Below are 17,039 nucleotides of genomic sequence, written 5' to 3' on the forward strand. Positions count from 1 at the left end.
GAGACCTGTGGCGATTCGCACCCGAATTACGGAATGGCGCTTTCTTTTTTGGCCTGTGACCGCAACGGGCGAAACACAGTATAAGAAAGATTGCTCGGTTTCTAGAATTTTTTTTTTTTTCATATCTGAGGACTCGATCGGTTTCGTCGCTAAAGTCACACACCATCGTATTACACGGTTTTCTTAAACTTACTAACAGGCGGCGTTACTCAAAGTGCACTCACACGAAATCATCGTTCGTAGACTAGTGTTTGTGCCTTTACTTTTGAATGCTAATCTGCCTTTAATCTCTTCTCCAATAGTAATAGTAAGTTCTATAAGGTTCCGACAACCATTCTTTGCGGCCACCGTTTGTGTATTCTAACTGCACCTAAAATTCAGGTATTGCGTTCAGACATTGGAAAAAGCGCAATTTATTTCCTTAAAGTTTAGCTCGAGAACCCGCTCCTTCTGTACTAATGAAATAAATAGGGGGTGTGCGATATTTTCTAAAAGTTCGAATACTATCGAATATTCCATATTTCTAAAGAATATTCGAATCGAATGCTACGTAAACGTAAACTTTCGAATATTTGGCTGGATAGGAATGTACGAGACGATTCGAACACATTGTTGGCTTTGCGGGGGCAAACACTGTTCTTAGCGGTTTGTTTCTATCTAATGTAAGAATACGTGTCTGATCTTTCGCCGAATTTTGCGTGGCAAAATGTTGCCTGTAGAGCGTGCTCAGCCGTTGGACTCCCGAACTATGCGAAAAAGCCATCTTTCCAGTAGCAGAGTACACGGGTTTGCGGATAGCGAGAGTTCACGGAAAGCGCAACGAAATGGGGGGATGAGGGGGGAGGGAGGGGGGTCGGCGACTGCGCAAAAGAAGCAAACTGCAATAAGAACGCTCTCTTCAGGTCTGTAGATACAATGGGCCGGTCCTCTGCGGAGATGTCCGTCCACGCGACAATATTGCAAATATAACGGCTCCTCCCACCCCAACCATCGTGCCTTATTTTTTTTATATTCAATAACGTTTTCACTCACTCACTCACTCACTCACTCACTCACTCACTCACTCACTCACTCACTCACTCACTCACTCACTCACTCACTCACTCACTCACTCACTCACTCACTCACTCACTCACTCACTCACTCACTCACTCACTCACTCACTCACTCACTCACTCACTCACTCACTCACTCACTCACTCACTCACTCACTCACTCACTCACTCACTCACTCACTCACTCACTCACTCACTCACTCACTCACTCACTCACTCACTCACTCACTCACTCACTCACTCACTCACTCACTCACTCACTCACTCACTCACTCACTCACTCACTCACTCACTCACTCACTCACTCACTCACTCACTCACTCACTCACTCACTCACTCACTCACTCACTCACTCACTCACTCACTCCCGCCACGTGCCTACGTCGCGCTTCCGTGCAAGCGTATCGCATGCCTGTTGCAGCATTTCACGACAGAACGATGGCCGATGTGCTGCCGCAATACACACCCGAGCGAAACCGGGGTCTTGTACTACAGATCTAGCAGACGATCCGCGACGGGCATCACCATGATGTCTGCGCACAAATGCGGTATGCTAAAAAAATGCCTATTCTAAGCGAGTGCGGATACATCACACGTGCTTACTTGGAGTTATGATCAAAAGGTTTTTTTTTGCGCCAATCGAAGGTTCCCTCTCCGTAATTTCTGTCGTATAATGTGGTATGCCTCGCATTAATTGTGCTGGTTGGGGCGCTGTACTCTTGCAAACGCGCAGCGCTTCGACAACAGTGAGTCGGTCGCGCGTCTCACGCGGAACGGAGACAACGCGATGGGCTTGCTGCACGAACTTTCTTGTTTTGTTATAGCGCAAGCTTGACACGGACAACAGAAGGCACATCTGACACACACAGCGCTGTGTTTGTCAGATGTGCCTTCTGTTGCCGTGTCAAGCTTGCGCTATAACAAAACAAGATATGCCGTACCAACAAGCCCCTGTTGCTATCCTCATCGACTTGCTGCACGAGCTGCACCGCGGAAGTCCTGCTTGCACGTGGCACAAGGAACAACGGAAAAAGAAAAAAAGAGACAGCGTTCTTGCGCATTTTCTTTTCCAAGCAACGATTACATAATTATGTGGCACATGTCGAATAAGAAAACGACACGAGAAAACAATGAGAAATCCAGCAATGTAAATCGGGACGTCATACGCTCACAGGTGTAGTGCAAATCGCTATACAAATAGCGTTAAAAATAAAATAAAAGGAAGACAATATCGCGTACGCTTTAACCACATGCTGGCAGACCAGCGTCACTTGATATCAATGCTGAGTAGCTTCAATAAAAGCATGGACCGTTAGATTTTCGAAGATACCGACATTTGGAGAGAGTGCCTATTACTCGGAAGTCGGAATGAGGTATAGTTGTTATGGCTGTACAATTATCAACGTATAAAGGTATTGTGAGTTCCGTAGATCTTCTTGCGGGACTCTAAAGCGCGCGCATTAGAGAGAGAGGTAACTTGTATTAGGAAAGGCAAAAGAGAGCGTTATATGTAGAGAGGGTGAAGGAGCAACAAGGTTCTCCATGTAGAAGCTTGGGGAGAAATGCAAGGTTGGAATTAACGCGCCTATAGACTTGAGGGCGGAGAGTAATCAATCAATCAATCAATCAATCAATCAATCAATCAATCAATCAATCAATCAATCAATCAATCAATCAATCAATCAATCAATCAATCAATCAATCAATCAATCAATCAATCAATCAATCAATCACTTCCCATGCCATGCTCAAGGTGTAACTGCTGGCGCACGGTAAAAAAAATTAAAATACAAATACAGGAACAAACATCAAATAGAAAACGACAGTCATGAAAAGGGGAGTTTACAGTCAACAAAGCCACGGTGAATACACAACGGAAAGACAGAGAAATAACACGAACAGTGCGTGAGAGTCAATAAAAATAAATAAATGCAACCTTTAGATTATGTGCTCCGAAAAAAATAGAAGTAAAGCATAAAAAGACAAAAAAGTATGTAAGTAAAAAAAAAACATTTGAGCATAATACTGGCACACAACAAGGGACATGGAAAGCCGTTAAACAAGCTCTTATCTATCGAGAAAGGTTAGGTAAACCGAAAATGAACCGAAGATTAGGGAGCAAGTACAATGACAGAAATGTGTACAGCTAAAGGCACAAACGTAAGGGAAAGTGAACGAATAAAGGGGAAACTATTCCTGTAAAGTACATGTAAGTGCAGTGCACCAAGATCATTGACTGTAGAAAAAAAAAATAAAGCCGATGAAACATTAGACATATCGCCAGGAAAGCTGAAAGTGTGCTACATCATGAGGCGAAAGAGAGCACGTACGCGGGTACGAAGAAAACTAGTACGCCACAATACGAAGCTGCGAATAGAACGACGACCGATGAAAAGATATCGAGATCAGCGAATCGGGTATCGCACAAATTTTGAATGTTTGCTGTGACACAGTGTTTGCTGTGACAAGCAGGGACAAAGATTGGTCGGTGGTCCCTTATTGACTTTCTGCGGAATCCGAATCACGACATAATTAGGTAGCTCAGCGGAGTTCAGGTTTCCGTGAAGGAGTTCGTACGAAAGCGGAAGGTCTGCGCGAATACGTCGGCCGGTAAGGGACGGTATAGTGAAGGTACAATGTGCAAGCGCTACAAGAAGGACCAAAGCCAACGCAGTATAACGATGGCGGTAAATTACTACGAACTTTTTTACTTTCCGGACGCTTTCTAGTCTGTCACTGTGAAATTTGGAAGTTACATTACACACCACCGATGCGTATTCCAGTTGGGGAGAATCTGTGGCCTTATACATCTCGCACTTCGTTGCATTAGCAACGAAGTGCGAGATTTGAATTCGCCTGAGAGGCGGCAAACAGAAGCTAGAGAGCGCAGACCAGGCATAGCAATGCGTTCAGTACGAGGTGTAAAAGCTTAACGTGGCATTGAATAGCACGTCGAGGTCATTGAACCTAAGCAACCCTGTCAAGCGGAAGAGAGCCTGCATATTAATAAAGCACACTACTTTAGGTTTTGCGAGTACAGGTCATAATTTTGGTCTCAGAGCCGTTGACGCCGAGCCCATTATTCGTGCACCATTCTGCAAACGACGACAAGTCAGACTGAAGAATTCATCAGTAGTGCGAACATCTTTGAAAATCTTGATGCCATTGGCATATTGAAGATAGGACGACGACTTCTGGATAACGGAATAATAATAATAATAATAATAATAATAATAATAATAATAATAATAATAATAATAATAATAATAATAATAATAATAATAATAATAATAATAATAATAATAATAATAATAATAAATGTCACAAGCTACTCGCAGTCATAGGTGGGGTTGCTTGTCTTCGACGCGAGTCGTGCGCAAAGTGATAATGGAAGAGGCTTGCAGCTCGTCGAAGCGAAGCGCCGGCACACGCGTTGTGTGTCTATGCGGAGGAGAAGGGGTGGGCCGGGCACGTGAGTTATCGACCTGAGGGCACAGTTTCGATCAAGATTTATTCGCGGCCTCCGGAGCATCGATTCATATTCTCTGCCCATTGGTTTTTTACCTCTTTTCTTCTTTCTTGCTTTCTACGTCTTCTCCGAGCAGGAAGCCGGGGAGGTCTCTGATCTATAACTTCGCGCGGACGAAGGTTTATTTACCTCCAGCGTTTCGTCGACTCTGTCCGTCCGGCCGGCCGCGCTTCCTGATCAAATCATGCCAGCACCCGTCAGAAACAGTTCTGTTTCTAGGAGCGAGGGTCCGGCGGTCTGTACGTACGTGCGCGCGCTAAATGGGTTAACATCTCGTGTCAAATCTCGTTACAACGAAACGTCGCCTCATTAGAAATTTAGCCATCGCTGAAACGCTATGGGCTCGTCGCCGCTGCGTTTGTTGCATTTTTGTGCAGTCTGTACCGGAACAGTGGTAGAATCGACATTTCCATCACGCGTGGGCGTCTTACTTAACAGAGCCCAAACAAGGTTGTCTATTTTGCATCCTAATTTAAGATCTTTGTGGCGCAAGAATATGCTTTTAGGGGGGAACCATGTCCAGAAATTTCGAACATTACCCATTAAGTAATCTGTTGAACTTCACCGCAATACACCGCCGTAACTCGATGGACAACGTCTTCCAAAAGAAAAAACGCACAATTCATCTCATGACGACTGTCGACGCTAATGCATTTATCATTGCATCAACGTAGCGACACAGCGTATTGCCACGTCGAAGCGTGTTCTACAGCGGGACATCCTCTTTCGCGCTTTCTTAAAGAAACACTCGGCGCCATCTATCGGCGCCGCCACGAAGCCTGCGCGTGGCCTCCGAAACGCGTGGCGCGACGGGGAGTGGCGAACGCCGAGAAACGCGCCATGCGGCAGTCGGGCTTCTCTCTCTCGCGATTCTTTCTAGACGCGCTGCGCCATCTGGTGCCACTGCAGATAACTCCGCGCGTGGGCTCCGAGATGAGAAGCGTGGCGTGCCGGTGTGCGTGCGAACGCTGCTAATTGTTACTCCCTCGCTTGACGCACACGCAGTGGCACGTACACAGTGACCCCAAGTTGGCGAGAGGTTCACTGAAGAGTGCCACACGTACCCTGTGCGTTCACAGTGCGGCCGTCTAAAAGCGTTGGCGTGAAATACATACATGAAATACATACATAACTCGTTTCGACGGTGGCAGTACGCTGTGTTGCTATATTGATTGAAGGATAAACGCATTACTGTCGACAGTCGGGAGAAAAGTTCTGCCGATTTTTTTTTATATGAGACCCTGATATGTTATGGGTCTCATAAGTCTCATAACATATCACTCATAACATAACATGATATGTTATGGTTTAGATCATATGAGACATACCCGATATGATATGTGCCAACATACGGGTTTTTACATTGAATCCCGCCCCTCCCCCCTATGTTGATACGAAATTATTGCGTATAGAGCATATAGGTTTTTTCGATAAGCTCAGTTTCCCGTGTTCAATAGTGATGATGAGTCGCTTTATTTGGCTTCATTATATTCGGGTTTGACGTAAATACTGATGTAAAAATATTCAGTTTAACTCAACGAGAGTAGGGAGAGACAAAGAACGATGTTGCAGCGTTTGGTTTCTTAAGACGCCGCCTAAATTCCTTCCGCTGCGCTTGTTTACTTCAACCGTCCGGGGAGTTAACGATTCAGAACGGGCGGCTTTTACGGACATCGGAGCCCCTTTTAGCAGATTGTTCGCAACTGAGGTCACTGGAACGCTTTTGTGAGCGGGACGATGACAAAAATGAAGACGAAAAAATAATCACTCATGTGGAAGTTTTGAATGGTCCACTCGGGGGGGGGGGGCGGCGTCACTGGTCCGCGTGGGAGGGGGGTGGGGGCGGCGCCACTTGTGTAACTGACAGCGGCCCGAAGCAACAGCGGTGCAGATTAATCGCTGTAGTCGCGAGGCAAGCGTTGTGCAAGAGCGATGTTGACCGCTTTCATGCCAAGTTTATTATTTTGTTCCTGTGGTTGTACAGTCGGCAGAAAAAGTTTACAGGAAGCAAGATTTGAAAAAGAAATATTGAATTCCCTCGAAGCCCGGGTACAGACGCAGTCTCGAATTAAGTTTCAGCATGTGGTATAGCCCTTGCAACGTACACAGAGATCTAAAGTAAGTTAGAAGCCCCGTGCCTTAACTGAGCGAAAATTCATGAAATCCCGTGTACGATAAACTTTGGTGGTTGACTGTATATCCAAGTAAACTGCGTTCTTCATTCAGCTGGGTATATCTTTCCGAAGTGCAGAGTATATATTTTAACCAGAAATTTAATGCAAATTATGGGTATGGTAGCGATCACGAAATTCTTATAGCCAATGTTTTTTATTCATATATTTACTAACGCAGCGATAACAGGTTCGGTATTTCGTAATATTTTGTTCCGTGTGTGTGTGTGTGTGTTTGTGTGCGTGTGTGTGTGTGTGTTTGTGCGTGTGTTTGTTTGTGTGTGTGTTCATCTGCTCGTTTCATATTGGATTTGTTCATGTGCCTTAGAAATGCAAAGTGGTTGCCATAACGCAAAGTACAATGCATAGCTTTTTTTGGGAAAGAAGGCCTTGTCCATCGCCGTTGTCTTTTGCTTTCCTCCTGAGTGCGAAAACTGACACAGTTGAATGAAAATTTCAACTTCAAATGCGGAACTCGTCTATATGAATAGCGAGCCCAACCTAGCTTTAATGTCCAGTCCAACGCTTCTATAACGAAGTGCGTGGGTCCTCGGCCGAAATCCTTCGTTATACAGGTAACCTTATTGTAAACGTTGCACATCGCAGAGCTCGCAATAGAACCGGGCACGAAACCGGGAGAGAATTATTCCTTCGTTATACAGGTCGTTTCGTTATAGATGTGCTCGTTGCAGATGCGCTCGATTGTTATGACGAGGGCTCTCACCGAAGTCTATCATAGACACCAAGCTTGTGTCGCGGCGTTTGATTTACGGTGTCATACGAAGTCTCATTTCCGTGCCGATCATTACGGAGACAAGCGTGGGGACGTTCTCGTTTAGTAGAGAACTTGGATGTGAAGCTTTTCGTCACATACGAAAACACCGTGTTTACGCAAATAATAAGGGAAGCTGAACTATAGTTCAGCACAATGTGCTGGCGGGTTAGTTGGTGCGAATCCATAATTACTTATGGATTCGCACCAACTTGTCCTGTCGTCTTTCTTGTGTCCGTTGTTTTGCGCTAAGCAAAGTAATTTTAAAGCTGAATTACTTAATTGCTTATTCTACCTGTACAACCAACGCCACCTCGAGGCCTGTGCACTCTCCTTTATGACGTCATGCTACCGATGCATGCTACGTCATGCCCATTGCCAAGCCTGGCGTGACGAAGCGGTGACGTCAAAATAACCGCGGCTTACTCGAGAGTATCCCCGTTAGATTCTGTGGCGGTCGGGCAAGGTGGCATGACGTCAGGAAGCGGAGTGCACAGCTCTTGTGCTATCTCAGCAGCGTTGATACAACCCTGTTAACCAGCGCTGAACAGACGAAATGGAGGAAGGAAAACGCAGAGTGACCGCCTAAAGTTTAACTGATCTTCTGAGCAATGTCAAGTAATACAAGCGCAAGAATATATGACGTTGGGTAATATGTTGGTATCTGCATTTCCTGGTACCGTTTCCGCATTGAAGGTGAAATACAGTCCAGAGATTTTACTTCGCTTTGTTTTTTCCCAGCGTCCCCATGTGGTTAGCATCGGTTAAAAAACGTTGTAGGACGTTAACAACTTGGTGCTTTCTGAAGCAATGATGTATCATATCCACGTAACATGTAGTGCGCCCAAGCAGTACAGTGATTAGTTGTTGCAGCGGCATCTTTTTATTCGAATGATCGGTTCGTTCGTAGTCTGTCTATGATACAATCGTTATAGTGCGTTTACCAGCTAAGATTAGTCAAGTCGTTCACAGAAAAGAAGGAACGAAAATCGGGGTGTAAGATGCAATTATAAGACCTTTTCTTTTTCGGTCGTCAGAGGTTCGACAACCGAAAACCATAGGTCATAGAACCGCATACTGTATTGTGTTTCTTCACTCTTATTATTATTATTTGCTTTGAACAGCTTGAATAACGTTAGCGGGCCACTCTACACTGTAAACGAAAATAAACCCAGCTGAGAGTTTTTAAGAGGTGATGTGCCCTAAAACCTCCCCTCCTCAAATATTTACTCCGATGTATGGGAGCAAAACAGCGCCATTCCCTCGTTTCACTCCGCTGGCTAGCTGCCGGAGTATTAGGGCGACATGACGCGATTTTACTCCGCTTAAAAATTTTGTTCTCCCGTGAAACTCCGACAGGGAGTTTTGAAAAACTCCCCTCCGCCGATACAGGTTAGTCACGTGGCGCTTCCCATGAGGCTGTGCGCCTCGCCAGCGACCGGGCGCGTTCGGCGGAGCTACAGTAGCCACTGTAGCGGAGCGGGCAGTGCTCATGGCTGACGGTTTGTTTACGTCTGTGAAGTGTCGTTCCGTGACAGCGTTTCGTCAATTTGTTTCCCGTATCTCCTTCCAGAAAGTGTTATAGGCATGCCTGAAGCTCACTATATCTCAGCTTCAAGTACATTAGCTGTGATCACTTTGCTGACAACGATGATTGCAAGAACCACGTTTTCAAGTGCGGAAAAAGGCTTAGGTATACCTCGAAGCTGCTCACTGGTTCGTGATGTCGGCTCACGTTCTGGCTGTGTTTCCGTGCTGCGTCACCCTGTCTTGTGTTCTTCAGTACGTGAAATGCCACTTCTATATCCTTTTGAGTACATGCTGACAACGTCCGGTGTAATGTTTGTAAGGACCGCGTAGCAATGGCAACAGCAGCCACTGTTCGAGCGACGACATCCGTGCTAGTCGCGCATGAATGGCGTAACCCAAGTTCGTTGCGGTGCTGTGCTGCCAGTGAGAAAGACCGGAGTGCAAGCAACTGTTTTTATTTCTCTGTGAACGGATATCCTCGCCCGAAGAAAAACGGTAGGACATAAGTATATACGTGTGCTTAAAATAAAGCTTCTTATTGAGCGATGTGAATCGAATTGTTATCGCGCATATAGGTTTTGGTCACGTCGTTGCTTCCGATATTGCATTAACATTACGCTCTATCCGAGACACTGATTTAGACGCATGCCTGCTGGCTACGAGTTTAGGGGTTCACTCGACAGATCAGCGATGTAGCTCCTTTTCGCAACCGAGACAGATTGCTTGTACTCAGAGCAAGTAGTGCGGTGTATAAAATGTATGTCTGCGCATTTTTCAGTGTTACGTCGGCTGCTGCGGGTCATGCTCACATGTAATAATTTCTTGCTACGCTACCACTACATCGAAGAAATGTAATTTTGCTATGCAGCACATGCACTTACATTTTTCTTGCTTACTGTAACTAACGCACTACTTTTTGGCCGCGAACTCCAGCAGTGTGCGAAGTCGCTTCAGCACTCTCAGAATGGCATAGTTTTGAAAAATAACGCCATTAACTTTTTTCTCTCACTATTTTGAATTAACAGTTTTGTGTTGATTAAGGTATTCTGTTAGTTTCAAAGAGGCAGATCTCGTATGAACGAGCATGTGAGTCGTAATTCTGAAAACAGCACAGCTGCTCCCTTGGCGGTTTCGAGGCACACAGTATCGTGGCTATATATACTGGCACCGTTGCATCTTGAGTATCGCGTGTACGTGGGATGTCTTTCAAATTTCTGCATTGGGCGTTTTTGGAATGTTTATGTATGTCATGATATATGTGCTTTCATTGACTTGTTTCATCGAATTTGACGCGGTCTCGTGTGCACATTTCGAAATTTGACCAGCAGCCTCTGCATGTAAACATGTTCGCGCAAACTGACGCGATGCCTCTTTTTATACTCCCGTTGCAACTCGAAAAAACTCCGTCAATTGCAAAGCAAAAAATAAAAAAGACAGAAAAAAACCTCCCATAATTCCACGCAAAAATTCCGCTCGTACGGAGTAAAAATTCTACTCCGATCATACGGAGCATAATAAACTCCGAACCGGGGGGTCGCTAGAGGACAAGCAGTATACTCCCACCTCGGAGTTATTTCCGTTTACAGTGTATATGCATAAGCACGGACTCTTTCAGTGAACTACAGCATAATCAGCAACTTTAATGCATTGAGGTCATCTGAACTTAAACGTTCGTTCGAGGCGGCAAAGTCACCGGGATTAAAAAATAAAAATGTAGGTCTAATCTAACTCGTTACACAGCCATCGCGTGTCGTACATGCTATACCAGTGTAGTCCAACATTGGACATACATTGGGCACGATTGTTCTGTTTCTAAGGGCGTCTTTAGAGCGCGAGCGTTCGAGAAAGCGTCAGCGTAAATTTATTACCCGGCAGTAGAAGCTATACGCTGTGTTACGTTTGTCCTACAATAAGCCTACGGTGACCGTACTATAATGGTTAATAGGAGTACTTCTAGACATCACGCCGATAAACCCGCTGATGTGTGCCGAGTACGCGTTAACGTGCACGATGCGCTCGCTTCGATCATATAAAGGGGCGCATCACGGTAGACACATATGAGCTGCGTGCTAATGGAGCGAGTAACGCAGTAACCGTACCGTTTCGGCTATACACGTTCGCCGATGCCACAGACCGGTCATGGCTGGTGCGAGCTTTCGGAAGGCAAGCTGTACAGTGACTGTCAACGAAGTGCTCTGCACACTCAAGAAATAAGTTCGTGCTTACGGCACCGTTAACGCTCTTAGGGCCCAGGACGCGGCTCGAGCTCAAGGCATTCTGGAATGTGGACTCCTCTCCAAAGCTGCATTCACCCAATAACAATGCTTATTCTCTCTTTCTCTCTCTCTCTCTCTCGCTACGAGCATCATCCCCTACCTCGTGCCGCACCGTAATTGAGGATCATCATCATCATCATCATCATCATCATCGGGCCCATCCCCTGCGTCCCCCATACGACGCTTAAAAAATTCTCCCCGCGCAGGCCTTTCGCGCGCGATAAGGAAGTGTGGCGCAATGGAAGTCTCCACGGCTGACGGGCGTTTGATGAACGAGCGGTGGTTGCTCAAACGAGCACGCGGGCACCGCTCGGTGGCGCTCGCGTCTCGCACGGCACTTCCCGCCGTTTATTGCGCAATTTGGGCAAAACGCGCTGCAACGCTTGCGCGCGCACGCGACGGACGTGCTTCCGACGCGAACATTTGCATGGTTGCGTCAGTGCAGAGTGGTTGCTTAAAGACGAGCCTTTTGTCTCACTGCGGTTCTTTTTTATGCGAAGCATACTAGCCGCACAACCACGCTCTTCCTTGCTGCGCCGCGCGAGGCCGCGTATAGCTACCATATGACGCCATAACAGCTGCAAAAGCGGAGGCTCAACTCGTGCGCTCCCTTGCGGCCGCGTAGCTACATAGCCGGGTCTCAGCTCGTGCGCTCGCCTGCATGAGTTGTTTCTTCGTCTAGCCGAACCAAATATAGCCAAGCAACAGCAGTTCACCAGGCTAAACAGTCGTTCAACAACTAAAACAAAGGCTAGTATGCTTCGCATCCTGGGTTAACCTTAGCTAAGCCACAGCCATTTTTTTTCTTTGTTGCCGCTTTGGTCGGTTCCTAGAAGAGTTCAACACAGTGTTGCGGCTAGTGCATTAACACTAATTAGAGGTGATCGAAATGAGGCCTTTAAGGGAAACCGGAGCGAAATGGCAAGCCGAGTGGGATCGATGTAGATTAATCGACTGGGAGTGTGACACCGTTTGCTATGCACCAATGTGCGACTTTGTTGACCGTAGAAAATAATGCCCCCGTATGTCCCGCTTTCGCCCCCTCAATTCGAATGACGCTCGGCGAAAAACAAACGAGGTGACGTAATTCTCACGTGACCTGCGTATCTGCCGGTCTCTCTGAATCAACCAATGCTGATGTCACGTAAGAGTTATCATATCCAACATAATATCATAAGAAGCCAAGAAACACTCACACCAAGGACAACATAGGGGAAATTACTTGTGCTTAATAAATGAAATAAAGAAACGATAAATTAATGGAAATGAAAGTGGATGAAAAAAAAAGAAACAACTTGCTGCAGATGGGGAACGATCCCACGAGCTTCGCATTTCACGTGCGATGCCCTACCATTTGAGCTACCGCGGCGCCGTTCCCCCGTCCACTTTCTTGGGTATTTGTTTCCTTGTAGAACCCTGGGAGTGTTAGCCAGCGCCACCACTCACAGACTTGGGCGACGGACGTGGAACGTCCTTTCTGTCGCAGGCGAGCAAACATAAATACAACGACCAGCGACCTAGTGCTTAGCTGCGCAACAGCATAGCCAGCCTCCAGAAGACCACCCGTTATCTGCGCGCACTACCTAAACCCGGCCGCGGCGACCGCATTTCGATAGGGGCGAAATGCCAAAAGCGCCCGTGTTCTGTCCACTGGGGGCACGTTAAATATCCCCTGGTGGTCAAAATTGATCCGCAGTCCCACACCACGGCACGCCCCATAATCAAATCGTGGTTTTGGCATGTAAAACCCCAAAATTCAATTCAGATTCCTTCTGGAGTAATTGGAGTGTCAGGGGATGAGAAACGTGTTCAAGGAAGGCACCGGGATTTAGTTTGGGTGATCCATCAGGAAAGTTGCAAGCACAGTAGCATTGAGCTAGCTGACGGAAGACGAAAACAGCAAATGACGGCCGAAACATGGTGGCCACGACGTTTTTAAAGCTCCTGGAACTGCTTCCGACCCTTGCGGTCCCCTAAAGCATGGCCTTCGAAATTTGCTTCTGTCACTCCGAAAGAGCTGCCGCTGGGAGTACAATTTAGACGCCACCTTTTGGAAGTCACGAGAGACAGTCATCGTCTTGAAGCATACATAAAATACGTATATGTAGATATTATTATTACTGCTACTACTACTACTACTACTACTACTACTACTACTACTATTACTACTACTACTGCTACTACTACTACTACTACTACTACTACTACTACTACTATAATTATTTTTAGTGGTTTTCACACTATCACTGAAGCCCGCGACCTAAAATAAGGCGCTACATTTGAAGCTCCTTTTTGGTTTCGGTTTTGATTTGATTTTGACTTATACTATCACACATTATCTATTGCGCTTCCATTAGAAATATTTCTAAGGGTTCGGTTGAATTCCCTGCATGCAGTGCATCTCGTGTGTGCATAAACTTGCAGTGTGGATTTTCCCTTCATCGGCCACACGGCAGGCGACCGAACGTGGGCAGCCTCTGTGTGTAACGGTGACGAAGGTCACGTGGCCTCGGTGGTCTGACGGATGGATGAGTGATGAGGGGAACCTGCGCGTGGAACAGCTAGAGCGGGGCGGGTAGATGGATGAATGTTACAGTTAAGCAAAGGGGGCCTCGGATTTCCCTCGGGCGTAAGCCGTCACTTTCCGAGTCGTTCCCGGTTGGCTGTCAAAACTTTTTTCCCCTCGACAAGTTTAGCGAAAGTCAGCTACCCTCGCCACGTCGTTTGGTTTTATGTCACGTGTTCACGTTCAAGCACCACCGGTGGAACAAGTGATACAGAACTTGTGGGGGAGCAACACGGCGCGTAAGTTTATGTAGTTGGTAAAAAATGATTTCCTTCTCCTTCCAAGTGGTAAAAATGAATGAATGAATATTTAAACGGCTTGGAGGTGTAGTTCCTCTTGCCAGTTCTTTTGCCAATGACGATGCGTCGCAAACTGGTAAGTCAGTCGGTGCGGCTACCACAGAACTTGACGATATCGTGACGATATCTTTCTTGTCTTAGCGTTGGACCCTGAAGGCGTCTTGCTGCGACAATACCATCCAGCCATTCCTTTTTTGTGGCCTTCGGTAAAGATCGTTAGTGACATGGTCCAGAGGCCCGGCAAAGTGTCCCGCATGATATGTGTTGAATGCGAATGATACTCATCGTGTGAATTTGTGCTTAGTGTGCTGCTTCAAGAACATCCAGGCGATCTGTGAATTATCAATCACAGTATCCAACTTTACGCCCCCAAAAAGCAATGCCCAAACTTGTTATCGACACTCCAGGCCTCCGCTATAGAAGCTCAAGCTCGCCGGACTGGTAATGCCGTTCAGTGTCTGAGAGTTCCCGGCTGACGTATGCGACGGCGGGTTCAAACCCGTGGGGGTCCCGCTGCACGAGTACGGCCCCAAGGCCAACCTGGCTGGGGTTGCTCTGCACCTCTGTGAAGCATTCTTTATTGAAGGGATTCAGTAAAGTACACTGAGTCAGCATGGTGCTTCATGGCTTGAAGTGCGCTTTTCAGGCGCTGGCCCCATTCAAAAAGTGCTCTTTTCATAAGAAGGACTGTTGGGGAAGCTAGAGGGGTGTTAGGGAGAGGGAGGAAGCAAGGACGAAATTGTGTTGCAATGCTTTCTCGTCGACTTCTACCACAACTTTCACTAAGTCCAAATTTTCGAAATGATGACCTTTTGCGCTCCTACTAAACACAGAGAAAGGGCCACAATGGTTAGCTTGAGTCGCTCAACCAGCGGTGCAGTGATCAAACTTTTCGCAGTGCATGAGTCCAGGATGCCTTCGCCTATCTGTAGATAGTTACAGGATTGAAAAAAAGGGCATGGTCACACGACACATGCCCAATCACTGATGACTGCTTGCGGGCGCTGGTGTCACCAGTTAGTCGTTCCCATTCTATTTTGAAGTGGCAGATTGTAATTATTCCAGCTACCTGAAAAAATATTCCTCACTTGGTGGCCGCTCACTATCACGTTCCGTAGCGGAAGGCGGGACTTTGGAACATAGTGTCCACGGCGTGATAAGTTCAAGCACATGCCACGAATTTTGGGGCTGTTCTCCCTGTACCCGTTAAAAACACGTGGCGAAGAATGGTTTTGATGCCGTGACGGAGGCGGATTCACCTTTGCATTTCGAGGCTGGCTGCTCTGTGGCACTTTGTCCTGCGAAGAGATGTTTACTTGCATACACTCCTACGCTCATGATTCGGTCTAGGCTTTCGAAGAGAACGCGTTATTGCAGCAGGAGACTGAGCGCTTTGCAGTTTAGATGACTCGCGTTTCTTTCTGCGACCAAAAGTTAAACGTTTTCTTCGGACCCATTGACCTGGACGAAGCGCAGAAAGGAGCTTATCAGATCGTCCAGTCCCTTGAACGTCTTGCCAAAGAAGTATCTTCTCCTTAGATGAAAGTGTGACCGTGGTGGCCTGACATTTATCCGATTGTTTTACTGGGGTAGCCGTACTGTGCTATGTCGGCACAAGACGCCCCAGCTCGTGGTGTGGCGTCGAACAACCGCTGCTTAGAAGTCACGTGGTAGACCAAGTTATATAATGTCGGCAGAAGGCTGTTCTGGACGTCGACCCAAGTAGCGATGTCTGCCATTTCTGTGGGCTGGCTCATTCAGGCGAAGTATTTCGCCCGGACCCTGGAAATGATGAAGGATGTAGCCAATTTTTTTCTAGCACTATGAAGGTCTTGAACCAAACAGCAAACTGTTGAGACCAGGCCGTGGTGTCTTTTCCGAGATAGGGAAGGAAGTGACCGCGAAACTTGATATTTGGTCGCGAGGGTCTTCATAAGAGCCGTTCAACACGTAGGGAATGAATGGTCTTGCGGCTATCCTGAAGATGCTTGTTTCTCTGTCTGTTCACGACTAACCGGTGCAGTGCTGGATTCTTCGCTTGTGTGGGACTCAGCCTTGGAGTCTTCACGCGTCCTGATTCCACGTGGTCGATGTGCTTCAGCGATTGAGACATCAAGCATCTTCGACTCCAAGCGCTCGATGAGTTCCCCCATCGGAACGAGTATGTTGCAAACTAAGCTTTCAGCCAGCCCGCGGATGAGAGAGAAGAGGTGGCTTTGGAGCGTCAATTTCTTGAGCAGCATCGGGTTGCTGCGCCAACTCGCTTTCATTCCATCCAGTTCGCGACGTAGCTGCTCCGCTTCGGCTTTGAAGGCGTCCACTTTAGACACAGCTTGCCTGAACACGGAAACATCCGGCTCCTCGAAGGCGTAGAGAGGGAAAAACTGGATGGTGGCCATCTTGGATGCATGGTGTCGAGGCTGTCTTGAAATCAGTAGCTCATCCAAGAAATTGCGTAGCTAATAACGTTCCCGTGTCAAAATTAACCTCTTGACAGTCACCCCGAGACCTCGGGTGCCAAGTGCGCCGAGCCGTTGCGGGTGGCGAGGACCGGATAATAAATTGCCGGATGTCGCCGTTTCTGCTTTAAACAACGCCTTATCCGCCATGCCAAGACACATGTATCTATAACAGTCGTCACCAGCGCAGGCGTAGTCGGCACCAGAATGTTCCTCGCGTTGTTGTTTTATCACTCGCGTGTTTTTTTTCTTTTACCTCGTTCATTCGTCCCTTGCTGCAGCGACAACATTTCGTCCTGCTGATCGATATATCGTGTAGAGTACACGATATCGTGCGATTTACCTGTCACGCACAGCAGGTGAGCGCAGTCATCATCATCAT

General features: G+C 47.0%; 1 protein-coding gene across 2 annotated transcripts in view; it reads left to right on the forward strand.

Moving 5' to 3' along the window:
- Nucleotides 1-17,039, forward strand: part of LOC135905686 (A-type potassium channel modulatory protein KCNIP1-like) — a 348,523-nt gene that overhangs the window by 6,436 nt on the left and 325,048 nt on the right. The gene's annotated exons all lie outside the window — the stretch shown is intronic.

The sequence above is a fragment of the Dermacentor albipictus genome, chromosome 7 (assembly GCF_038994185.2).
Source record: "Dermacentor albipictus isolate Rhodes 1998 colony chromosome 7, USDA_Dalb.pri_finalv2, whole genome shotgun sequence".
Taxonomy (NCBI): domain Eukaryota; kingdom Metazoa; phylum Arthropoda; class Arachnida; order Ixodida; family Ixodidae; genus Dermacentor; species Dermacentor albipictus.